Below are 25,570 nucleotides of genomic sequence, written 5' to 3'. Positions count from 1 at the left end.
GTATGGGTGCGTGCGTGTACAACCTTCGAGTCGGAGAGAAAGAGAGAAAGAAAGAGAGAGAGAGAGAGAGAGAGAGAGAGAGGGAGAAGGGGAGAATCGTCTTGACGAAGAAGCGCGCGTGCGATCGCAGCAAGATCGCGCGAAAGCCGAAGCTGCCGAAGGAGCTAGTCGCACCTCAGTGCCAAGATCCCGAAGACGCTAGAGAGACTCGGAGCCGAGACTCCCGTCGTAGCCTTCGTCATCGGCGAGCTTGTTTCGTTAGGCTAATCTTTGCGCCTTCTCTGCGTCCTACTCCGCGTAGAATCGGATCTTCAGTTTGTTCCCCGAAGACAAACGCTCGGCCCGGAATACCGAGCTATAATCGACCGACAGATCCAGAGAGAAAGATCTAGTCGAATACTCGAGAGGTGACATCAACCGAGATAAAGAATCCCGACGACTCGAGTGTCGTGCGCAATGCTGTAACATTGCGAGCAAGCGTGCAACTTGAGAGTCACGAATCCCTCTCGTGATTCCCGATGAAAAATCACGACCGCTCACTGCGAATATATCGTTCGACTCAATCGCGAAGGGTGTTTCCGGCCGCGAGAGCATTTGTCGCGGCAGCATCCGTCTTCGGATGACTAATAAACTGAGCTTCGATAACTACACCGAGTTGTGCTCCCCTCCTCCCAGAAAGAAGAAGAAAAAAAAAACCAGTTCCGTCGCAACAACTGCGACTCGTCCCGCCGCCGCGCCGGTCCTCGTCGCGCATGCAGTCAGTCAGGATCGGCCGATCGGAGATCGGCTGCGGGGGGTGGCGAAAGTTCAGCGCGGAACACGCGCGCGGGCACGTGAGAAAAAAGAAAAGCGAAAACAAGGGGGGGAATGATGTAATAATGAAGGCGGGCGAGCGAGCGTTGTTTTACAGGGCCGGTTATTTCGCGGCGACGCGGCGCATCGATAGCTGTCGAAATCGGAGACCAGAGTTCGGCCGGTTTTTGCGGTCGATATGACGCCCGAACAGAGATCCATTTTGCTTTTTCCACCGTGTAGGTGTTGTCTAAACACGCCGGGCTCTCGCATCAATACCGCCGGCCACCGTACGGTAAACCCGGTACACATACGCATCTATACATATACGCGCGCGCACACGCACACTCACACACACACACACATGTGTATTTCGTGCCCGCTAAAACTAAGCGTTATTTGCCGGACACTAGAATCCGCGGTACAGCCCACTCTCGCTGAAAGAAGCGGCGGCCTTGGCCGCTTCTTGCACGGTGCCGGCCTTCGAGTCGCGCGCGCGCGCGCGCGCGCGGGGTCCTATCCGCCATGCCGCGATACATGCGCTTAATGTAACGCACGTAACAAACACACACAAACACATGCACAATGCTCGCTATGCATTCCTCGATAAGATTCTCGTCTTCGTGAAAACGTCGATTAGTCGGCAAGATAACAGGGCGGAGAAGGGCGACTTTATCGTCGCGTGAGCGCCACGATATCCCTTATCGGTGAGCAACGCTTCTCAGGAGGATCCAGCCGAGGTCTCGACGAGAAGTCGGACCGCTCATTAGGCTCTCCTTCGTTAAACGACTGAGACTTTACAAGGCGAGCGCCGTTCGTGAAGCGCGAATCGGCGCTACCCCGACGTGTGTCGCGTGTGCTCATGCCGTCGTCGTCGTCGTCATCGTCGTAGGTCGTTTCTTTCATCGTCTTTGGTATTTTTCTTTAATTCGCCCGAACGATCGGCCGGCCGGATCGTGCCGCCGCCGTCGTCGTCGTCGTCGTCGTTGCGTTAAAAGCGTTTATTTACGTTCGTCAGTATCGACATTAACCTTTTAAACGACGCGGTCGCGCATACACACACACGGCTATCGCACCCGCCATTCATATTTGTTTTTATCCGCGTCCACGGCGCGCGTGCACGGAAATATCTTGGAGCGGGAGCGAGCTGGACGCGCGATACACGATTTTATGAGCCACATGTTCTCGCAATATACGCGCGCGGATACAAATGGCGGCGGGGCTTGGGGATCAGGTGAGCTGAAAGTTCGCGGCGCATCGCGCGCCGGCCCGCGGACGGAATTTCTCTCTTCTCCTCCTCCTCCTCCTCCTCTCTCTTTCTTCCCCTATCTATCTATCTATCTGTTTCTCCTTCTCTCCTTCCCGCTCCGTCCACTCCCGACGTCGTCGGGCCCCGGCAAAAACGAGATTGTTCTTGCCGTTTCTTTTGCGATATCTCGATATCGCGTTATGAATGGCCGCGGGAAAAAGAGGAGCAGGTAGTGTGGATCCACTACGCGCGACGGCGAGTATCCGCCGGCAGACTTTACAGATGGTGGCCCCGCGAGTGGCGTTAAGTGGAGGAGGAAGTCGTGCGAGCGCGCGCGCGGCTCTCAGCGCGAAAAAGCAGAAAACTGCGAAGGATCGAGTGTGTCGTCGCGCGCGCGCGTGGGTTAGCGTTACTCTTTAGCGCGCGACCGCTGTCGCCTTCTCACACTCTTCTCTTTTTTCCCCTCCCCCCCCTCTCTCTCTCTCTCTCTCCCTCCCTCTCTCTCTCTTTTTTTTTCCTCAACTCTTCCCGCGACGCGAGACCATTTTAGACGATCGATTTCTCCGTCTGCCGACGGTCGCGCGCAAGAAGAGGCTCCGTCGGAGCGCCGGCTCGGAAGTGCACGCGTATCTCGGCTCTTCGAATACTCGCCGGCTTGAATCGACGCAATTTGCGACCGAGTGTTTCGCGAGTTTTCCTTTCTTTCTGTTTTCCTTTTTTCTCCTCCGACGCGCGCGCTCGGCGCGCACATTAGCGGCGCGCGACGGCAGTGCAGCTGAGGAGGAACAGCGACGACGAGAGCTAGTTGGCCGCCCCCGCCCTCCCCCCTCCCCGGAGGCGGGAGAGCACCGCGCCGTCGTTGTTGCACGTGTCGTGTCCGTTTGCAAATACCGCGAGCCGCGAAACAACAACCTTACGATACGACGGTTTCGCGGCGAACTTGAGCCCGCGGAGAATATTACATTCTTTTTCGATCGCCGTCGCGCCACGGCCCGCCGATTCCGCTCCGGAGAGTGGAGGACTGATAAGCATGCAAAACCGACGGTATCGCGAGCAAGGGTCATTTCTTTCCGAGACGTCGATGAGTCAGTCGCGAAGACAGAAATAACGGTCGGCGCACGGACGACGAGAAATAAAACGACGGGAATAAAGAAAGAGAGCGCGATAACACCGAGCGTGCACACGAGCGAGCGGAGTGATCGAGAGGAGGGAGGGAGGGGGGGAGGGAAAGAGAGAAAGACCGTACGTTCGTTCCGCTCCAATTTTGAAATACGGGGCACGATCTATCATCCTTGAAAATTGGAGTAAAAGCTCCGCCTTCTCTCTCTCTCTCTCTCTCTCTCTTTTTTTTCAGTCCGCCAGTATTTGCAGCGTTTCCGTCGGTATGATACATTAAAACAAGCCATCGAACGCATGATAAATCGGACGTTTTACATCGCCATCCTCCGGCGCCGATACGAAAAAAGAACAGACAAATTTCGATAATACGTAGCGCGACAGCGAGTGTCAGAACTATATAGGGTGTATCGAAATTAGCGGGGATTCGAGCGGGCGCGCGTTCTTTCGGCGATTTAATTGGACGGAGAACCCGTCGATGCGACGATTTTCCCCCATTTTGTCGCGGGCTGCTTCGTGAAACGCGCGCGGACGGAAAGTGATCCCCGCGCGTCGTTAATAAAGCCGCGTATCGACGGTGCTTTAGGCACGTACGAGTAGAGACTGGAAAGAGGGAGAGAGTGAGAAAGAGAGACAAACAGAGATATGGAAAGTCCCCGAGAGGCATAAATTTGTTCTTAAACGGCGCTTCGACGCGCTCTCTCGCGCAGCCTTCAGCTCTCTTTCTTGAAGATTGACAGTATAATATGACGAATATCGGATCGCATAATACGTACAAGTGAACGATCACGCGGCGGCGTTCTCTCCGCGTTCCTCCCGTCCGCGGAGAGGACTTTCGCTGAATATCGAAAGTAATAACACGATAAACAAATATCACCGTCGATTATGTCACGTGTCTTATGTCACCGCGTCATCGGAATTTTCATTAGGTCGTCTATTTACGCGTGTATATCCATAAGCTCGCTCGGACACTGACCTCGCAGCCATATCCAGTGAATATCCTCGCGGTCGAACAAGGATCGATATACACCGCGGATTCGGATCCCGGAGCAGAGTCGAATTGAGCGCACGCGCGCGCGCGCGAGAAGATCGTCCCGTCGCGTTGCGGGGCCCAACAAAATTTTACGTAACATGTAAATGCGCTCCTCGTGAATGCGGTCGCGTTGCGTGCTCCTCTCTCTTTTTTTCGTCTCTTTCCCACCCCCTCCTCTCTCTCTCTCTCTCTCTCTCTCTCATTCTCTCTCTCTCTCTCTCTCTCTGTCTATTGCCGAAGCAGCACTTACGAAACCAGTTTCGGACGTCAGCCGGTTTTCGGTCTCTCTCGCGGCCGACAAACTTTTTTCCTTCCACTCGAGAGGAGAATGCGCGTCGAGAGAGAGAGGGGGAGGGAGAGTGAGTGAGAGAGAGAGAGTGAGAGGAGAGGCCCCCAAGTTCAGAAATATTATCACGTTGTCGCCGGCGACGACGGCGGCGGCTCTCCCGTGTGTCAGTGAAATCCCCCGCGGCTTCCTAGGCACCCACCCCCGCGCTCTTCTCCGGCTACCCCCGGGGGCAAGACTGAGGAGAAGAAAGATAGAGGCAAGGAGATAGAGAGAGAGAGACAGAGAGAGAGAGAGAGAGAGAGAGAGAGGAGAGAGGGGAGCTTGAGAGCTCCTTTGCGAATTTCGTCACGCGCGCCGAAGGGACGCGCCGGCTGGTTCTTGCATTTGTATTCGTTGCGCAAGGTCCGGTCGCGCCCTCGTTCCTTAAACAGTATAATTTGCGGAATCTCGTCGACGGCGAGCTTTCCTTCTCCTCCTTTCTCTTTCTCCTTCCCTCGCTCCTGCTCTCTCCTCACTCTCTCTCTCTCTCTCTCTCTCTCTCTACCTCTTTCTTTCTCTCTGTCTCTCCGCCCGTTTTTTTTCTTCTTCCGTCGCGGCATAATCGGCACCGGCGTGGCGGATTAACCCGCCGGGGTCGGTGTATCGATAGGCCTCCCCGGCCGACTCGTCGCGATCCGAGACAATGCCGCTTTTCATCCACGGGTCCGCGGGGAGGGGCGCGGAGCACAAAGACGACGGCGATCCGTCGCGAAAATTCAATTGCCGGCCGCGCTCGAGCTCTTAATTTCCCGGCGCCGCGCCGGATCACCGCGAGCCGGCCGAGCGTCGACGCGACGTGAAAGTCGAAAAGCGTTCGACTTTGGAACCTTCATTTCGCCGCGTACGCGACAACGTGGAAGCTCGTCCGCGCCGCGCCGCTCCGGCGATCCGGCTCCGGGTTAATCGCGCCCGCGTTTTTCAATTATCACCGACGCGACAGCGCGCTCGCGCGACGTTGAAGACGTGTAATTCGGTTAGCGGCATTGTGACGTCTCGGTTCCTGGGATCCCACGGCGGAATATAATCGCCGTGTGAAGCGGCGGCAGTACAGATAATTCGAGCGCAATGCGCTTCATCGGCCTTCATCGGGCGGACGCTTTTGGCTTGCTGAGAATTAGTCGGCCAGCCAAGCTCGATCGCCGGCGGATGATCGCGGACATGTCGATAGATATTTGTTAAACGCCGGAGCGCTTTAATTCTCGGTCGTCGCGACGATGAGGTACCCCCGGAGGAGCCGGACGGTGAGGTCCGCGCCCGAGAGGTCGCCGTTTCCGGCACGGGAGAGACGCGTCGGAAGCGACGTAACGTCGACTGATCGGCGACGGACGAGTGAGAGAAAGAAAGAGGGGGAGGGAATCCGCCGGCAAACTTTTCATTAGACGGGTCAAACGGTTTCGATTACGTCGCCGAGTGATTATCCGCCGGGGCGAGTATCCGGCCCGGCGCGTGTCTTTTTCGATCCTTCGCGGCCGAAATTAGATTGGAGCCGCGCTGATTAGTATTTAATTGCAAAGTTCTGGCTGGAGCGATGCTTGCAAATTTTATCACGTTTCGTCGAGGAACGCGACTACATTTGCATTCGTCGCACTACCGCCGCCGTCGTCGTCGTCGTCGTCGTCGTCGTCGCGTCGTCGCCGCCGCCGTCGTCGCCGGTTGCTGCCGTCGAGAGTCCGTTCGCGTTCGCAATCCTTAAATTGCGGAATGTAATCAATGGATGGAATCTGTAGAGACCGGCGTTTACCGGCGTGTGTAACTTCCGCAAGATTGCGAGCGCACGTTTCCCGCGTAACGGCGGTGACGATAAATTGACAGCTGCCATCTTGTCTTTCTTTCTCTTTCTCCCCATGGTGTTTCACATGACCTCGGACGCTGCGTATTATTTTAATTTGCCGGCGAGGTCGAGATTGCCGAGTCGGTCGCGACGGGAGGAGAGAAGAAGAAAGGTCGTCGTACATAACGTGTGACACGCGGTTGTCCTCCTTCTGTCATTAGATTACGTCGTCGACGATCTCGCTGAAAATAGTCGAACGGCGTCGCGAGTCGATAAATCGGCCGCGTTTATAACGTAATCATTCTCCCGGCCACTTTGCCGGCGGGGTCTGTCGGCGCACCCCGCACCTCCCTCCCTCCCTCCCCCCTCCGCGAACGCGCTGCCATTTCACGGGTGAGATCATTTTACACGCCGTTATGCGACGTATCGCGATCGAAGGGGGAGGTTATCGCCGAGGTCGGACCGCGATTCTTCCCGCGGCCGTCGCGGAAGCGCGACGCTCCAATGTCTCTCGTCGCGCGGTTCACTAAACTCGCGCGGCGCGACACCGCGAAAAGAGCGACTTTTGTCCCGCCTTTATCAGGATGTCGATCGCGCACGAAAGTCGTCTATGAAAGTCTGTCCGTTCCGAAAACGCTCGCTCGCGCGCGCGCGCGAGAAGGTCGTGATCCTAGGAATCAAGTTTCAGTCCTCGCCTCGCCTCGTCTCGTCTCGTCTTGCCACGCGCGCGCGGTTCTCGGCGCTGTACTTTCCTCCGGCCTCGTTGAAAGTCGCCACGCTTCCTCAGGAACGGGTTCGCCACGTGTCGTTACAATGTGGCGCACATTTTTCATCGGGTACGTAGTCGTCGTCGTCGTCTAGTTACAGTACCCGAGACGCGGAATCCTCGCTTTTACGATCCTCGATCCGAACCGGCGAGGATAATTGAAACACAGAGGAACGGTATGCGCGAAGAGAGGACGGACGGTGGTCTCGAGTGTAGCGAGAGGAGCAATTTCATGTGATCGAGAGGAGATATTTTGCAATTACGGTGACGGAGCGAAAAAACAAGGAGGGAAAGAGGAAGGGAGTTAATACACAACAGGCTGGAAATAAACAAGTGCAAAAATCCCCGCTAATGAAATTCAATCAAACATCGATCGCCGGGGTCTTGGAAATTTCGCTGAAAAGAGCGGCCGAGATTATTTTTTTTACGCCTTCACCCGTCGTGTTACGCGCTCGTATGCGCGGACGCGCGCAATTTGTACGTCCCCGAACATTTCGCTGTCGATTTGCCGCGCGAGCATGTTTTTCTTTGAACTTCTTCAAAGAGCTCGCGGCTCGAGAGCGGCTCGTCGAGTTTTGTGACTGCGCGCCGTATCAATTTCTATCAATGCTCCTCCCGCGTAATAACGCGCCCGGACGTAGCCGTGGCGGCGGCGGCGGCAGCGGAGACGGAGACGGTGACGGGAGGCGGCGGCGGCGACGGCGGCGGCGGCGGGACGAGGGTGGCGCGCGGAGGGTGTTTGATGTATAGAAGAGTCTCCGGAGAATTGAAGCCAAACCCGCAAGAAGTTTGGACCAGACTTGGGGGCGCCAATAGGTCAAGGCTATCTGACGCTCCCAATATATACATATATATCGCGCGTACACAGAGCGCGTCGGTCTTCCTAGCCGGTTTTCCAGCAAATTCATTAGGGAGTTCCTTGGGAATACTTGAAGATTAACGACGAAGATAGTTGGTGGCTCAATGGGTTAGGAACTTCGCGCGCGACCGCGTCGCATTCGTCACCGTTTTTCCGACAGGCGGCTCTCTCCTCGCTCCGCGACCCCCTCCCACGCCGACGTGGTCTCGCGGCCAAAAAGAAGAAGGAGGATGAATAAAAAGAGCGCGCGCGATCGCGCGACGCGAAACGCTCGACTTTTTGGGGCCCGCCGCGAGGGAAAGAAACGGGAAGAGATGGACGAAGAAAGAGAAGAGAGAAAGACGGAGAAACGTGCGCATAGTGAACTGACTCGTCGTCGACGTCGACGTCGCCGTTGTCGTTGTCGTTGTCGCCGTCGTCCTCGTCGTCGTCGTCGTCGTCGTCGATGCGGTTGCGAGGTTAAAAGTAGGCGGGGAGCCGAGTGCAGCAAGGACGAATCCTTTACCGCGATGACAGGCTTCGCTCTCCGCCTCCTTTCGATCCCACTACTACTACTACTACTACTACTACTTTACTACTACCACTAGCACTACTACCGCCACGTTGGCAGGATCATGCTCGCCCCCCTCCCCCCGCCACCCCGGTGCTGTTGCCAACTTGGGTGGGTTTCCGTCGGGATTTTGAAAATTGCTCTCGCAAGGAACTCGCGCGCGCGCACGGCTGGGCAATCGCGACGGCGTCGACGACGACGACGAAGGCAAAATAAAATCCGCCGCGTCGAGTCGCGTCGCGTCGTCGGGTAATTACCTGACGCGTTTAACGCGATTTCACGCCTTCCTCCTCTCTGCGTGCGTGTGTGATCAAATGTGAAGCCTCGCGAAGCCTGTAATTTTCACAGGGCGCAGAGGCTCTCCCGTGCGCGCGGCTTGCTCCTCTCTTTTTCCGCGGCGTCGCGCGCGCCGCCGTCTCGGTATAATCTGACGGCTGTACAACCCGTCATCATTGTTAATCGTTGTAACGTTCATGTAATTCGCACCCTCGTCGCCCAGCAACGAAATGTGTTTTTACATCGCGGTCGGATTAATCGCCTCGTTCCTCTTCACTCGGGCCCGATACAAGTCCCTCTCTCGCGGTCTCTCTCTCTCTCTCTCTCTCTCTCTCTCTCTCTCTCTCTCTCTCTCTCTCTCTCTCTCTCTCTCTCTCTCTCTCTCCTTCTCTCATCGTATACACGTGATCGCACCACGATACCACCGCCGCCACCGCCGTCGCCGGGGCCGCGCGCACGTGAAGCATCGCTCGAACTTGAGAGCCTCTGCGTTCCCGCAAGATGCAGCAATGTTGCTTAACGCGTTCTTTAAAAATGAATAGCGGCTGATAAGGACCGCGCGGGATGACTTTCGCGCGCGTTATCGCACCGCGCGCGAATAATTTTATGTAATTATTCTCTCTCTCTCTCTCTCTCTCTCGCGCGCGCGCGCGCTCGTGTGCCTTGTCTCTCTCCCGCGACTGATACGACGACGCAAGCGATAGCACCGCGCGCGCGCGCGTTATCTCTCTGCTGTTTGTATTTATATATCGCAATATATATCGCTATATATAGCGACACATGCACGGTCGACGGCGCCAGCGCTGAAATCTGCTTAATGAAGAAACGATAGCTCGGACGGGGCGAAAGTACGAATTTCTCCGCGACGATTTCTCTCTCTCTCTCTCTTTCCCTCTCTCTCTCTCTCTCTCTCTCTCTCTCCTTTTCTCCTTCGTCGGTCACTGATCGCGCGCGATGGCGGCTTATTGTAAATCTCACTGTGAAAACGTAACGCCAAGCGACCGGGAAGCGGGCGGCGGCGAATGACTCGGCTGTCAACGGTTTTGCGTTACGGACTGACGTATTTGAGTTACCGTAATGTGGACGGCGCTGAGCGAAATTGTCGGTTCTCGAGAATTCGATCGATGTGTAATTGGCGACGTGCGCGATCGCGCGGTATTTCCTCGGCGAGACAAAAGCAAACGCGCAACAATGGCACAAGGCTGGCGGCGACAACACGGAATATCGAACGCGATTGCCTCGTAAAGAATGCGCGAGGAGCATAAAGTTCGCTCTCTCTCTCTCTCTCTCTCTCCCTCCCTCCCTTCTCTTCTTGCCTACCTACCCACCTCCGCCCCTTTTCTCCGCGGGGAAACTCGGGAAACGCACAGTTCAATGTAAGGAAAACACGCGAGCGACAGCGCCGATAATTTACTCCGACTGTTGGTAATTTGAGATTACCATAGAAAATTACACTTCTCCGCGATATATCGGATCGAATTACCCCTCCCCCCCTTTCAGCGATCACACGTAATATCATAATCCCGGTCGATGTCCCGGGGAATATTTCTCCCTCCCGGCCGATAGAGAGAAGCGAAGAGTGTCAAAAAAGAAAGGTGTCGACCTCTAATTAGATTACACGACGTCTCATCGGAATGCAGAAGTTTCGCGAGTAATGTGACGAGCAGAGGAGAACGGGAGGGGAGGGACGATGGAATTCTCCCTACGTTGGCCTACGCGTCACCCACGCGCGCGGAAAAAGCAGGAAATGGATCCTCGGGGAAGAGACAATGGGGCAATTATGGAGGGAGGGAGGGAGGGAGGGGGGGGGATAACAGCGAAACTCGCGAACGAAACGCGCGGTGCGCGGCAGCGACGACGGACTGCTTCGTCACGGGCGACATCGCCAGGTCGTCGTCGGGCCGAAAACGAATGGTGTGTTGCCGGTCTCGCAGCTTGCCGGCGAGTCGCTGAGACGGGCGCGTGCAAACGGACGCGGAAAAACGAGCGCAGCGAGAACGCGTAAACGCGGCTCACGTGTCCCGGATAAATCGTCTCTCGCGCCGATAAATCGATCTTATCAATAAGATCGGAGTCCTTCTCACCCTTCTGCTCTCTTCTTTTTGATCTCACATTTTTTTTCTCTTTCTTCCTCTCTCTCTCTCTCTCTCTCTCTCTCTCTCTCTCTCTCTCCCCCCCCCCCCATCCCTCCGTTCATTCCGGCTTTCACTCGTTCGTCGCCCCGTTGCCGGTTGGTGGCACCGGCGTAGTTATTCATGTATTCCAAACTTACGGAATACATGAATAACGTACGAGAGTTTCAGGTACCCTTCGCGAATCGTCCTCGATGAAGCTCCAGGTAAGAGGCGGCGCGCCCGCGACGCGACGGCGTTTAGCGCATCTCGAAGAAAGCGACAGGTGACACGCATCCTATTATGTACCTCCATCTCTCTCTCTCTCTCTCTCTCTCTCTCTCTCTCGTCTCCCCTTCCTCCCTATCTTCTCCCTCGCGGCACTTACACTCTGAGTTATCTTGAACATTAGCGGCGACCGGCGGGAAAATCATCATTTTCCTTTTTTTCCCTTTCGGTCGACGCGCTGGCGGCAACTTGGACGAGCTGGCATTCCGGAACCGGCGGCGGGTTTAATATTTGACGCGCGGCCCTTTGATCGCGAGAAAGAGCGGGGGAGGGGCGAGGACGAGAGCATACGAAATTATCGTTAAATTATGCATCGCGGCAGCAGCGTATACATATTGAAATTCGTTCGATTCGACGGACGTGCGAGAGATCACTCTCTCGCGCTCCTCACGTATTCGCGTAGCCTAGATTTTGCTACTTTTTCTGTCTCCTCCTCTTCACACACTCTCGTCACATTCCCCAGATACGATTGTGTTATCCTCCCAATTAGCGTCCTCGCGCGAGTCGCGTGACACGTCGGCCGTGAATTATTTATGCCGTCGGAACGTAAAAATGACGCGCGAAAGGAGATGCATTTTCCTTAATTTCCTAATATCGCGCGCCGCGCATGCACCGCTTATTTGACAGGTGCAAACTTTGGCGTTACAGCCCGGTAATTTGATAGGTACGATCGTATTATGTGGTGGTGATATTCGTTACCGCGAAGCCAATGAGGGGAGGGAGGGAGAGCGAGCGAGAGAGAGAGAGAGAGAGACGGGAGGGGGGAGGCAGAGAGATTTATAATACGAGAAAATGAAATAAGATTATGAGACGCGTTCCATCTTCATTACCCAAACTCGCTGTGACATAAGTTTGATTGCGAAAATAGAACGGAAATTCGTTATCCGTTATTCCGCCGCTATTCGTCGAAATAATTCGCCCCGGTACCTTCCATATTCCGTCGCTCCCTCGAAATGGGTCACAGATGCATAATTTCGCGCATCTCACTTTTTCGCGACATCACCGCCGCGACCAATCCGCACCGATTCAACGCCGATCCCGACCGATCACTCCGCGCGCGGTGCGAACTGACGGACGGCGGGGCGTTCGCGTTGTGTGTTCGCTCGCTCGGTACGGTTCGCGCAAAGTCGCTTTTTATCGTTCTCGCAAATGACTCGTCGCGCGAGCGCTCCGCGAGCGGATCGTTACAGTCCAATTGACGTGCGAGAAACGAAACGACCGACGCGCGCTAATTGTCGAATTATACGATACAATTTTCCGTGTCGCGCGTTCGCCGCTTGATCGTATTATCGCGTAAATAAAATCCGCGGCTCTCGCAATAGATTTCTATCAAAGCACGTTAACTTCAATCTCGCGTCCTGCTCGATCTCTCGCTCTCGTCCTTTTTTTTTTTTCTGGGTTATAGCGTTAATTATAATCGTACAAATTATTGTGCTGCCCGGGTCGGCGGCGACGATCAAGCGCGCACGCGCTGCAAGAACAAAAGGTTAGTAGGGGTTAATCGCGAATACGTGAAACACGTTTTTATGCACGTCGTGGTCGAAATTCTCTGCTCTTATTTCCGCTCGCGCGCATACACACACACACACACACATATATATAAATTTCCTGCCATCGCCTTGCGCGAAACTCGCAAGACGCGAGATTCGCGACGGGACGATCAAAGCGCTCGCGCCGCCGCGCGCGAATCGCGCCGATCCCGGAATGGCGTTCGCCGGCGGACGGACGAAGGCGCGCGCGCGGCGTGCATCATTAGGAGTCGTTCGGCACGTTGCTGTTAATTTGGTCATCTACGAAGCGGCGCGGGGAGATAATTCCGCCGTTACGCGCCGGGGAAACGCGCATTACGACGCGCTACGGCCGGTATTAAACCGCTATATTAAGGTACCGCCAAATCACGGCAATTACTCTTCCGCTCGCCACTCGCTCTCTCTCTCTCTCTCTCTCTCTCGCTCTCTCTCTCGCTCGCTCTCTCTCTCTCTCTCCCTCTCTCGCGGTTTTAATTGTCCGGACGCGCCGCCGCCGCCACGGCCCACAACCGAAGTATTTATCTCGGGCATTATTATTCCCGTCGAACGTGACCGTAACCCGCAATTGTTGCGTCAACTTAACGCACGCGCCGCGCCGAATCGCTCTCTCTCTCTCTCCCCCCCCCCTCACTCGCTCCCTCTCGCCTGCTGTCTCTCTCCGCGCCGCCGTATCGCGCGAGATCGTGTTTTACGATCGCACGCGCCGACCGCGAATTCGACCGATACGCAATTACGGAATTGCCCTCGTATATCATCGACCGGTCCGGTTTCGTGCGAAAGAGCCTCCCGAACATACCGGCCGTTCCCCGGCGCGAACAGTAGTTACCGTAGCGCGCGCAACTTTTTCTAACAACGGCCCGGGACACGGCCGGCGAGCCCGGGGCGCCGTGGAACTCTTCGACAGGTTCAATTTTGCGAAATAATTTCGCGCGAGGCTCGTCGGCTCGGTCGGGCCGACACGGCCGCCGCGGTAGGTCGCGGGGAAAAGAATTCGACGCACGGTACACGCCGATATACGGAAATATAGCGTTGGGGGGTACAACATAAAGGTAGAAAGAAAGAGAGAACAAGATTCCACGAGACGGACACAAACTCCTTAGCGGATGTCTCAACGCGGATCGCCTTGACGCGTTAATTTGAGACTTCGCAAGAGAAGACGTTGCGGCGGCGGCGGCGGCGGCGGCGGCGGCGACGGCGGCGGCTGCGTCGGCGGTGCGCAAGATAATTTTACGCGAACGCGCTTCTCTCGTTCTGTCACGACGTCCGCGCACGTCGGCCGGCGAGAAACGCTCGGGGCGCGACGGGATAGCAAAATCGTATCCCGAGCGATTAATGCGCAATCGATTTTTCGCGGGTTCAGACGAGGCGCGAAGCAGCACGGCCGGCGCGCGGCGCGATGCTGCTCTGCAGCACGTCGCTCGCGTTAATGCCACCTGTAATTCGCGCATATTCGCGTGTTCACGCCGGTGTCAGCGGGATTATCGCGGAAAAACGACGGCGGCGGCGGCGGCGGCGGCGATGATTCCACGGCAAGTGCGTACGCGCGAGAGCGGAGAGAAAGAGAGAGTCCGTCCGCGATCTCTCCTCCTCGTATACCTGCAACGCGCGACTGCATATAGCATAGAGACCCCAAAAATATCTCCGCGCTAGCTCACGCCCCCGCCCGCGCCCAGGTTTCGTTCAAACTATACTACGCGCTTTTATTTATAACTCGATGTTGAGGGGGAAAAAAGTCACACAGGGAGAGAGAGAGAGAGAGAGAGAGAGAGAGAGAGCACGAGAGGAGGGGGGTGGACAAGTCCGCTGCGCCCCGTTCGCTGTCCTGTGTGATGCGCTGCGCGGGTGTCGCGAAAAAAGCGAGAGCAGGGGGGAAATGGAGGAAGCGAGAAAAAAGTCGCGACACGAACGTACCCGCGTGAGTTACGAAAGTCGGGCTCTCGGTTGCGCGTAAATTGCGACGCGGAATTCGGGATTTGTGTTGCCTTGCTCTTTCCTCTCTCCGTCGCTCTTTCCACGATTTGTCTCGTACCTTCTCTCTCTCTCTCTCTCTCTCTCTCTCTCTCTCTCTCTCTCTCTCTCTCTCTCTCTCTCTCTCTCTCCCTCCCCCCTCTCTTTCTCTCTCTGTCTCGCCTTGTTATCGTTCTCCTCCGCCGCGCTGGCCGCTGACCCCTTCTGCTCATACACGTCGAATCCTTCTTCCTCTGCCCTCTGCTCCCTCTGTCCTTTTCCTTCAATTTTTCTCGTTCCGTATTCTTTGTCCTTCTTTCCTCCGTGCGTATTCATCGCTCCGCGTTCTCTACTCCATGCTTCTTCTTTATTATTCCCTCCCTCCTTCCCTCGTCTCCTCCGCCCGCTTCTCTCTTTATTTTAGCCCGAGGCGAGCGCCGAGATGATAACGGAAAGTCGAAGGGGTTCCAGGGGGGTGGCAGAGGAGGGAGGAAAGGCGAAAAGAGCAGGAGAAGAGACGAGAAGAGACGGAGGGAGGAGAGGCGGTGGAAACGCGAGAAAGAGGACGAGGAGGATGGAAAAAGTGAGAAGGAGGGAGAAAGACGACCGAGAGAGAGAGAGAGAGAGAGAGAGCGCCGTGGCGCGAGAGAGAATGAGAGCGATAGAGAAAGAACGGGGCAAAGAGAGAGAGAGAAGACGATGAACAAGGGGTGGGAGGAGGCGAGATAGAAAATGAACGCCCGCTCGCAGCACAGAGAGCTCGTCCAACGGGCTCTTCTCTTCTCTCCTCTCTCCTCTCCTTCTCTCCTCTCCAGGCTCTCACGAGTCGTGGTTTCGTAACACGCGCGCGTCCCTCCCTCTCGCTCGGTCTCGCTCCGAGCGCGATACGTCGTACACGTTGCGTATAGATCGCTTCGAAAAGTCTGCGTCTTGACGACGCGCGATATGGAAAGGCGAAATCAAGTCTGACGTTAATGGGAACGAGAGGAATTTCCGGTCTTGCGGCCCATCCGAATGTCTCGGACAAAAGTGCAGGTTCGCGCGCGATCTATAAAGCGTCGGATCTCTCTCGCAATCGTACGCTCGACTGCTGGCTGCGTGCGACTTCGCCTCCTCCTCTCTGTCCCTCTCCCGAGCTCTCTCTCTCTCTCTCTCTCTCTCTCTCTCTCTCTCTCTCTGTCCCTCGGCCGAGCTTCTCCGCCGCCGCCGTGGCGATTTCGTTCTCAACGCCGCGTCTTGGAACTCGGAAACAGGTCGAGACGCCGCCCGCTACGACGGTCTGCGTTTTCGTCCAAAGGTCGCGAACGAAATCGCGCGCATTCGTCCGCCATGAGCGTGCGAAATCTTACGTCGCGTCGGGAGGGCGAGAGGGGACGGAAGGATTCGCCGGTTCTTGATATCCCGCGAAACACTCCTCGATAGGGAATCGCCGTCTCGACGGCGCTCCGTTAAATATCGTCGCGCTGCGCGCATCGCTTGACGGCGCGCGGCGGGGGCAAAATGGCGAAACAATATTCTCCCCCCCGCTCTTTTTTTCCCCTCTTTCCTTTTTCCACATGTATATCGAGTGTTATACGATATTGTATTACCGTGTGATTTATAAAGCTATACAACGAAGTAACGCCCGTTATTCCTGAGGTTTCCCCGGGAAGCACACACGCCGAATTCATATCGCGGGAAATCGGAGATACGAGCGAGCGAACGAGGCGAGGCGAGCGAGCGAAAAATGAGAAGAAGCACCGCATGCGTATCGTGGCACGAATTAATATTTCCGCTGTTTATCAAATAGATAAAATCTGAAACGCGGAGATAACGCGGCCGATCAATCGGCGCGACGCGACATGACGGCGCGCGGCCCCCTGGACGAAAAATTGCGCCGCTTATTTGCTCCGTTTCGCCCGCCTTTCGCATATTAATATAATATCGGCCGGCGATCGGATGAAAATTAATGAAGCGACGCGCTCTGTCGGGCCGCGCCGCGCCGCGCCGCCGCCGCCGCCAGGGCCTCCGAATTTTCTGAATAGCGTTTCAACGTGTGTCGTCCGTGCCGCACAAATATTTACGCGATATCGATCACTCTCCTTCTCCCTGGCTTCTTCGTCGTCTCCCACCCCCCCCCTCCCCTCGACGTAAAGATTAAAGGTACAAAGACAGACGCCGCCCAAGCGCCCGAAGACGCGTGAGAGAATCTGTCTGCTCAAGGAAGAGAAGAGAAGAGAAGAGAAGCAGCAGGGCAGCAGGAGGGGGAGGGGGAAGGAAAAATGCCCTCTTTCACGCGTATCGCGCGCGCACCACGTCGTCGCGCTGTATTTTTCTGCGAGAGGACTCATTAAAAGTTGTCCGGATCCGCGACTTGATTCGAGCTCGACGACGCGGCGGCGCGCGACATTCGGAAACCGCTGATTCGTATTCAACGCACGGACCCGCGCGCTTTCTGCACGCCGGCCGATATAGATGATATAACGCGATTAAATTGATGAACATATCACTCGGTCTAGAATAGTAACGTAATTAGTTGTCCGTAAAGCGGATCGCATAATACACGCTTCCGATCGCGTGTAAACCGTACACACAGCAGCGCGCGAGCGGCGCGCCGTCGCGTCCGCATCCGCATCCGCATTTGTACGGATCATCTTCCGGCCTCGGTGCGGCCGTGTTGATCACTTAACCAGCGCGCCGAGAAATGCGCGCACGAGGAGGCGAAAGACGCACGGCTTAAACGCGCGTTCACACGTTTAATAATCGACGCGACGCGACGGGCGGAATCGCACATTCTTCGCCGCCGATATTAAAATAATTTAATAACTACCGCGCGCTTAACTTGTTGATGAGGGATTTACGATGAGAACTTTATTTGCACTGCGCGCAATGCACGCCGTAATAAGTACACAGCCGCGCGCGATGCGCGAGTGTGCTGCGCTCAAAGTGGAAAGACGGCCGCCGCCGCCGCCGTTGTTCCGCGCTCTCGCTCGACGTCATTTTGAATCTAGCGCGAGCATTATCACGGCGCCGTATTTGCCCGGCGCGTCGTTTATGTACGAGTCTAAATATTATCGATGCGTATCACGTGGCGGAGTGCTGGCTACGCGTAATCGCTAGCAGCGCTGGCGCGACGAAGACGAGGAAGAAAAAGCGAGACACACGTCTCGCGGAGAGCGCAACACTGCAGTCGCAAGAAGTGACAGTTTCGCATGCGCGAGTATAGCTCGCGGGATAACTGTGATTACGTCGCCTAATAATATCGTGATTATCGATTCAATTACGGCCGAGGTATGACTTGCGTGACGCTGCGAAAGGCAGATAATCATCGCGTTTAAAGATCGATAACGCCGCGGCCGGTAATGATCGCCATTAGCGGCGGCGACGGCGACGACGACGACGACGAGTCGGCTCTCGATTGCCGAGCTCGTTCGAGATCGATAGCTCGGAACCGGTTCCGATGGCTAATTGATGCCGCAAAGTGCGAGCGATGTACGACAAATATTAGTATCGGAAGTAATTATCGACGAGCGCGCTGCGCACGCACGTACGCGCGCGCGCGCGCGCGGAGCGTGAAAGCGCGTCGCATCTAGCAGTCGGCCGTAAGAAGCGCCGAAGAGTTCGCTGTGCGAACACGTGACTTCAAGTTCAACCTACTGCCCACCGTTGCTCGCGGTGCTCTAACCCCCTGCCGTACCCTTCCCTCCGCCATTAACAGCCGACACGTCGTCCTCTTTCGCGGGGCGAAAATTTCTCATCATCGGCGAGAAAGCATTCTCGACGGAGAGAGAGAGAGAGAGAGAGAGAGAGAGAGAGAGGAGTCGCACTTCAAACTTTTACGGCGCTTCATTCCCCGGATGTCGAGCTACTCATTATTTAATGATAACGCGTTATTAATAACGCTAAGCTTTCTGGAATAGTAACGGTCAAGACGATTCGGCCGGGACGATTCAACACGTCCGCCGCGTATCGTTGCAAAGTTCAGCTATTTTATTTTTGCAACAAAGAGGAAAGGGGCGGAAGAGTCACACGTTTGATATTAGACGGTATTTTATTTCCGTTCCGCTGCAATTGACAATTCGACGAGGTGAAACGGTCGTGCGTGCTTCAGTCGGCGGCGGACATCCACCTCTCTCTCTCTCTCTCTCTCTCTCTCTCTCTCTCTCTCTCTCTCTCTCTCTCTCTCTCTCTCTCTCTCTCTCTCTCTCTCTCTCTCTCTCTCGATCTCTTCGGATCTCCGCGGCGCGGCGATCGATTCCTCCGCGTCGCGACGCGGCCCCGTCCCAGCGCGGAATTCATGTTTTATTGAAAAGCGAGTCTTTAGGACTTAGCGTCGCGCCTAGACAACGACCGGCCGGCGACCATGCCGAATCTCTAGGGAGCTCCGCGATTATTCCGGGCGTAAATTTATTTTTATCAGGCTGTAGCAGCTTGTTGCCGACGACGCGCGCGCTCTCCCTCTCTCCCTCTCTCTCTCTCTCTTTCTCTTTCTCTCTAGCGGGCGTCGGCGTTGCCGGATTAGAAGTTTTTCGCGTCAATATTTGCAAACGCGACGGCCCTCGCTGCGCGATAAGTCGCACGGCTGATCAATAACGTGTTGTCGCGATAAATGTCACGCTCGCAAAAGAAAATTCTCGTCGACGGACCGATCAGGAAGGAGCGAGCGAGAGGAGGTAGGAGGAGGGAATGAAGTGTAGTTTGGGTCTCGACGTTTCCCAGTTTTCCTTCCTTCCTCCTCCCCCCCCCTCTCACTCTCTCTCTCTCTCTCTCCCTCTTTCTGTGTCTGTCTCCTGTTTCGCGAGAATACCATTAAACCGCAGTTAAAGTTAATCGCGGCGGTTAAAGGCGACTTAACCGATTTTCCGTCTCCTCGCGGATCGATTAAAAGCTGCCGGTTAATTTTAATTAGTATTTATATGGGGAGCGACTATATAATTTCGATGAGTTTCGGATTTCGATACCGTCAGGTCGTTTCCACAAATAGCGGTTAAAGCTAGCTCGCGCGCGCGACCGATTTCCACCGTCCCCCCATAGTTTAATTAAATCTCCGAGCGGCTTTAACTAATGTTTATATATAGCGCAGTGCGCCGCGAGAGATCTACATATCTCCGAGAGAACGCGACGATCGACGGCGCGCAAGCAAGGCGCGCGCGCGCGCGCAGCACACGGGTGCGCTCCTCCAGCGCGGAAAATTGAACCCGCCGGAATTACACGCCGGTTTTCAATCCGCGCGCCCGCGCCCGCGCCTCGCAGGAGAACGTCGTCGCCCGGACGGAAACTGCCGTCGGTCTCCTCGGCACCTTCGCGGTAATATCCGTAAGGAGAATTTACGCTGCACATGGGAACTGCGAGAGAGACCAAAAAAGAAGGACGAGAGGGCCGAGGGAGAAAGAGCGCGAGTGTGTGTGTGTGTGTGTGTGTGTATGTGTGAGAGGGAGAGAGGGGGAGGGAGGGGGGAGGTAGAGAGAAGGAAAAAGTAAGGGATGAAGAAGCCGAGCGCACGCTCCGAAATAGCGTTCGTCGCCGGCGCTGCTCGCTCCACGCCTGGGCCGGGGCCGCTCGTAAAATCGAGACGAGACGGGGAAAAGCGCGGAAAATCTGGCGAGCGCGCACGACGTTGTAGCGAGGGCGTCACGTGCGCCGCGCACGCTGTTGCCCGGTCCAGCCATCGGCTTCTTCTCTCTCCAGCGTGTATATAATAATATACGAGCGAGAAGGCTGCGGTTCGCGTTCTCGCGCGAGGTACGCATTGGGATTCGCGAATGAAGGCATGAAGGCACGCACGCACGCACGCACGCACGCACGCACGCACGCACGCACGCACGCACGCACGCACGCACGCACGCACGCACGCACGCACGCACGCACGCACGCACGCACGCACGCACGCACGCACACACGCACGCACGCACGCACGCACGCACGCACGCACGCATGCCCGGGGTTTCGTCGCGGCAAATAAAAAACATGCTTCGCCGAGGCGGAACACCGCGTGCGACAAGTAGTCGTCGCGCCCGTCCGCCTGCCTGCCTGCCTGCGATTTCGGTGCTTCGGCTTCGCGCGAGCTTAGCTCGATGCAGCGCGAGCGGTGCGGCGGGGTGGGCGTCGCCGGTGATGTAGGTCGCGTTGCGAAATCGCGCGCTGTACTCGCGGCCAACATTGTTGCGTGCCTTTTTTCTGGCGGGGGAAGAGAGGTGGTTCGGACTACTCCTCGCGGGAGGGAGAATAAGAAAGAGAGAGAGAGAGAGAGAGAGAGAGAGAGAGAGAGAGAGAGAAGCGAGCGTAGCCACGACTACGAAGACAACGACTGTGACTGTGACTATGAAAAGAGACGAGGGAGAGAAAGAGACGGAAGAAGAAGAGAAAGAAGAAGAAGAAGACGACGACGACGACGACGACGACGACGACGATGCTATTAATCTTGCCCGGCTAATTTTGGAATGCTGCCTTATTACGCTTTAAGTGTGTCGCGAAGTTGGTGATTTCTGGCGCGAGTATAATTAAGTTTATTGCTGGGAACAGCGTGGTCTCCCAGCGCGAGCGCGAGCGCGCTCTGGTTAAATCGGATTAAGACCCCTCGGAGAGAGATCCGCGATTGAATTAGTATAATAATACGCACGATGATGCGACGACTATCCCGATCCCCGATGCCTCCCTTCCGTTCGCGCGCGCGAGAATTTTCATGTCGGCTCGCTCGTTGCGCCGTTGCTATCCGCGCGACGGGCAATCCGCGCGAAAAATCGTCGCTGAATCTCGCGCGCGAAAGTCGCGGTAACCGCGCGCTGCCGCCGCCGCCGCCGCCGCTGCGACGAATAAATGCGCGCCGTAAAAGCGCGGGCACGAGGGGACAGGGGGTATCGTTATGTCGAGGGGGAAAAACGCCGCGGTAATTGCAGCTCGATCGTTTTACGAGACGGCCGGAATAACGAAACAGGTTTCCAGTTACTTGATTACTTAATACGACGCGGTGCGCGAGGAGCGGCTGGTCTCTTCTCTCCTTTTCTCTCTCTCTCTCTCTCTCTCTCTCTTTCTCTCTTTCTTCCCTCTCTTTTCTTCTTTTCCTTGGCGCGTTTACGTAATTCCATTAGTGCCGTTCATTAGCGCGGCGATCCGAAATCGCAGCAGGAATTACCTGGGGCCTAACTCGCGAACGGTCACTCGGCAACGACCGGGCCCGATCGCCTGCCCCCCTCCTCCCTCTCTTCTCTGAATTGTTGCGTGCCTCGCAATCGCGTCTCGGCGGAGGCAGAGCTCCGTATCCCCGCGCGTTCGAGTGACTATTTGTCGACTACCCAAGAGTTGCATCAAATGAATCGATCATTCGAACTCGATGGACATTTGCACACGCGAATCAGGAGCGAAGGACCCGGAGTTGCCGCGAAGACTCCCCCCCCTCCTCTATTTTCCTCCTCATTTCCCCATCGGGAATCAATGGCGATCAATTGCGGTTCTCAAGAAGACTCGCGGCGATGAATTGAAATAAATAACTCATCGCACATTTGAAATTTCATGATCTCGACTACGTGCATGGAAAAAAAAAATCCGTCCCAATTCGGTCGTTCGCCAGTCCGCTCGCTCACCTCTGATTTGAATAAAGTCCGAAAAATTAGCAACCGCGCCGAATTAGCCTTCCAGATATCCGCGTTCGCCCGGACGTTACATCACTTTTTTCCGAATTCCCCGTCCGCGATTAGTGAGCTGGGAGAGTGAAAGAGAGAGAGAGAGAGAGAGAGAGGGAGGAGGAGGAGAGGAAGGAAAGAGAGAAAGAGAGAGAGAGAGAGAGGATCTCGCTCTCGCGTTCAACCAGTTTAACCGCATCCCCCGATCCGACTTCATGAACCGGAAGCCCCGGGATCGCCCGGCGCGAAAAAGGAAGGAAATTCTTCTCGGGGCGAAATTTTCGGATCTCATCGCCGTCGTCGTCAGCGGCGACGGCGGCGGCGGCGGCGAGCTTCCATCGCCGAATCCTTTTCCTACGTCCTTCCCGTTCTTCCATCTCACTAGCAACACCGCTCATAAATAGCCGTACCGGAGGCGGTCGTAAGGGTTTCCCTTATCTGCGTCAGCGTTTCTGCTCGCACGATTACCTACGGGTTTCCTTCGCGTACGCTACCTCCTCCTCCTCATGCGCGTCTCTCCTCCCTCTTACCCCTCCTTCTCTTTCTTTCTTTCGACAAGTGTGCGAAAGTACACGTTAGCATACTGCGCGCGGGCGGGCTTAAGCTCGATTTACACCGGCGCTCTTCGCGGAGCGATCGGATATCCTGGTTTTCGAGGGATTGTGTCCGCTTTCATCAAATATTCATTTTTTGACAGCACACGCGTATCTCGCTGCGAAGAGATGAAATATTCGATTACGTACAACCCTCTTCGATAAAAAAAAATGAGGCATCGTACAGATCTCTCCTTTCGTAAAATTTCGTATCTATTTCCGCGCTGCTCTGTCAGTCGCATATTCAGGGAAATGTGCGCAAATTTCGGAAGACCAAGTTTTTAGGAAAATATTCGATCGAGACCTGACGCGTAAATTCGCCTTTATACTCAACGCTCGCAGTTGTGCGATCGTGTGTGTGTGTGTGTGTGTGTGTGTGCGTGTAGATGAGTCTCGCACACACGCACCCAACAGGATAGCGCCCGGCATTCGGCGAGTTTCGGCGGCTGTCGACTCACCTCGCGGATGGTATTCGCTCTCTCGACCTTTCCTCCGCGAACAAGAGGTATAAAAGCAACGTGCGCCGCAACGCTACGGGGGTAAGGAGGAACGCGCGTAAACACCGAGCTCGCCGCTCATTCGTTTGTTCGTTCGTTCGTACGTACGTTCATACGTTCATTCTCCGTTCCTTCCTTCCTTCCTTCCTTCCTTCCAAGTATCCACCGTAGCTGAACATTTCTCCAGCACAGCACGGAGAACAACGCGCGCCCGATCCGCGCGCCGGCCGTTACCAAGGATGCACGTTACAGGGACGCTGAACTATCGATCCTTCGAAGCTTCCCGAAACGACGGCAGTGGCGGCGGCGGCGGCGGCGGCGGCGGCGACGGCGACGGCGACGGCGACGAACCGTCGCGAAAATCGTCGAATATGACGGGAGATCGTTTCTCCTCGCAGAATAACGCGATTGACTTTGCGAATGCCAGCGGGACCGTCGGTTATTTTCGTCGTGTCCGGATAGAAGTGTTCCCCGATAAAGGAGGATACCTCCTTCCCTCTTTCGTCACGCCGACGTTTTATTCAGAGGCAAGGAATGAAAAAAAAAAAAAAAAGTCCAAAATTACACCGCGCGACGAAAAGTCACGCTTCCCACGGGTCCGATACGACGAAGTGGGTGAGTTTTCCGCGGCCGGCCGCGACAGCGTGACGAAGCAGCGCGGGACTCGCGTAACCTCGCGGCTTTTCTCGGAATTCGTCCGACGCGCCACGTAATTCTTTTCCCATCGCGGCGTAAATCAGCCGGCATTTCACGACCATCCGAGTGTGTCGACTTGCTCGCGCCGCGTGTAATCGGGAACGTACTCTCGACTTTTTCACTCTTCCCCCCTCCCCCCCCCCGCGGCCGTTCCGTTATCGCCGCCCTTCCGTCGCCGGGTCGAGCGCAAAGGTCGCGCTAATCGTTTGCGCCGCCATTTTGAGTGGCAATTTTCGCCAATTACCCGCGGCCGCGCGCTGAGAATGTGTCGCGCTTATTGTTCGTTCCGTAATGAAGAATTATCGATGGTGCTGTGCGGCGTCGAAATTAGTCCGATACGTACCGCAATCAGCTGTGCGAAGCGTCGTGTTTTCAGGTCGGCGTAGAGACCGCGCTTACAAAACGCGCCGGACGATGCCGCGAAGGCGCGCTACGCGAGAAAAAGAGAAGGCGGAGGGGAGGGGAGGGGAGGGGAGAGCTCTTTCGCTCTCGGATCTCATTATTTACACGCGAGCCTCCGAAGCGTTGGCAATCGTCCCCCTCTCCCGGAGTCTCTCGTTCTCATTCTTGCCGATCCGAGAGCGCAATTTTTGCCCTCGCCTCCGGCCGGCAGTCGCGCAGTTTCTCATCGCGATTTTTCGAAAACACGACGTCGCGCGACGTAATTAGGAGCAATACCTTCCGTCGCGAGAGCCCGACGCGCACACGGGGCAGGGGAGGGGGGAGGGAGGGACGCCGGGATTAATAGTAATTAAACTACTCGACCCGTATAACAACGTTCGCGCGCGAATAACGCCGTGTCTGCTCCGCTCGAAACCCGGAAGATCGAGACGTTTCTTCGACGAGAAAACGAGGCGAACGAGGGCGCAGCAGCAGCAGGAGAAGGAGGAGGAAGGGGCGGAGGGACAGGAGGGGGAGGACGAGGCAGCAACTCGAGGCGACGGAGAATGGCATTCAGGAGCTACAAAGACGCTCGCAACGTCGACGACGAGAAGACCCGCGTGAAGGCGGCGAAGTCTTCTTCTTCTTCCTCCTCTTTCTCCTTCACCTCCCTCCGTCCCTCGCCGCCCTTCGCCACCATGTCGCTCGTCGACTGCTAGACGAGATCATTCAGCGTTATTTTTCGGCCGCTGCGGAGCTCGGTAATTAAAACGAACGGAAATACGTAGGACGGAACGTGGAGTCGTGACCGGCGGCTCTCGAGTCCCGGGCGAAGGAGACAACGAAAGGCACGACGCAACGCATCAACGTGGAAAAGCGCTCGTCCTCGTCCTCGTCCTCGTCGTCGTCGTCGTCGCGAACGCGCGTTTACGAGCGACTATCTCCCTCGCAGGTGAACACCGCGATCCGCGCCGCCGCTCTAATTGGCTGCCGACGCTCTGAATCCGTCCCGGGATGACTTTCGTTAATTGGTACGCGAGAGAGAGAGCGCGTGCGGCCAGAAATTCCGAGTAAATCATCAAGACGGATAATTTCTCTCCAGCAGTTTCGGAGGACGCGCCGCGAGCGACGCCGCGATCCTCGCCCGGTGATCGCGCGCCGATATCAACACCGAGAATTCTCGCCCCTGT

At 55.9% G+C, this 25,570-nt stretch overlaps 2 protein-coding genes across 3 annotated transcripts in view; one reads left to right on the top strand and one right to left on the bottom strand.

Annotated features, from left to right (window-relative positions):
- The window catches only part of Tdg (Thymine DNA glycosylase), a 125,283-nt gene that overhangs the window by 1,963 nt on the left and 97,750 nt on the right, over positions 1-25,570 (top strand). The gene's annotated exons all lie outside the window — the stretch shown is intronic.
- Positions 1-25,570, bottom strand: part of Dnmt3 (DNA methyltransferase 3) — a 146,242-nt gene that overhangs the window by 26,111 nt on the left and 94,561 nt on the right. The gene's annotated exons all lie outside the window — the stretch shown is intronic.

The sequence above is a fragment of the Harpegnathos saltator genome, unplaced genomic scaffold, assembly GCF_003227715.2.
Source record: "Harpegnathos saltator strain DR-91 unplaced genomic scaffold, Hsal_v8.6 scaffold18, whole genome shotgun sequence".
Taxonomy (NCBI): Eukaryota; Metazoa; Arthropoda; class Insecta; order Hymenoptera; family Formicidae; genus Harpegnathos; species Harpegnathos saltator.
The sequence above is the reverse complement of the archived record's forward strand: the minus strand, read 5'-3'. Positions and strand labels throughout refer to the sequence as shown.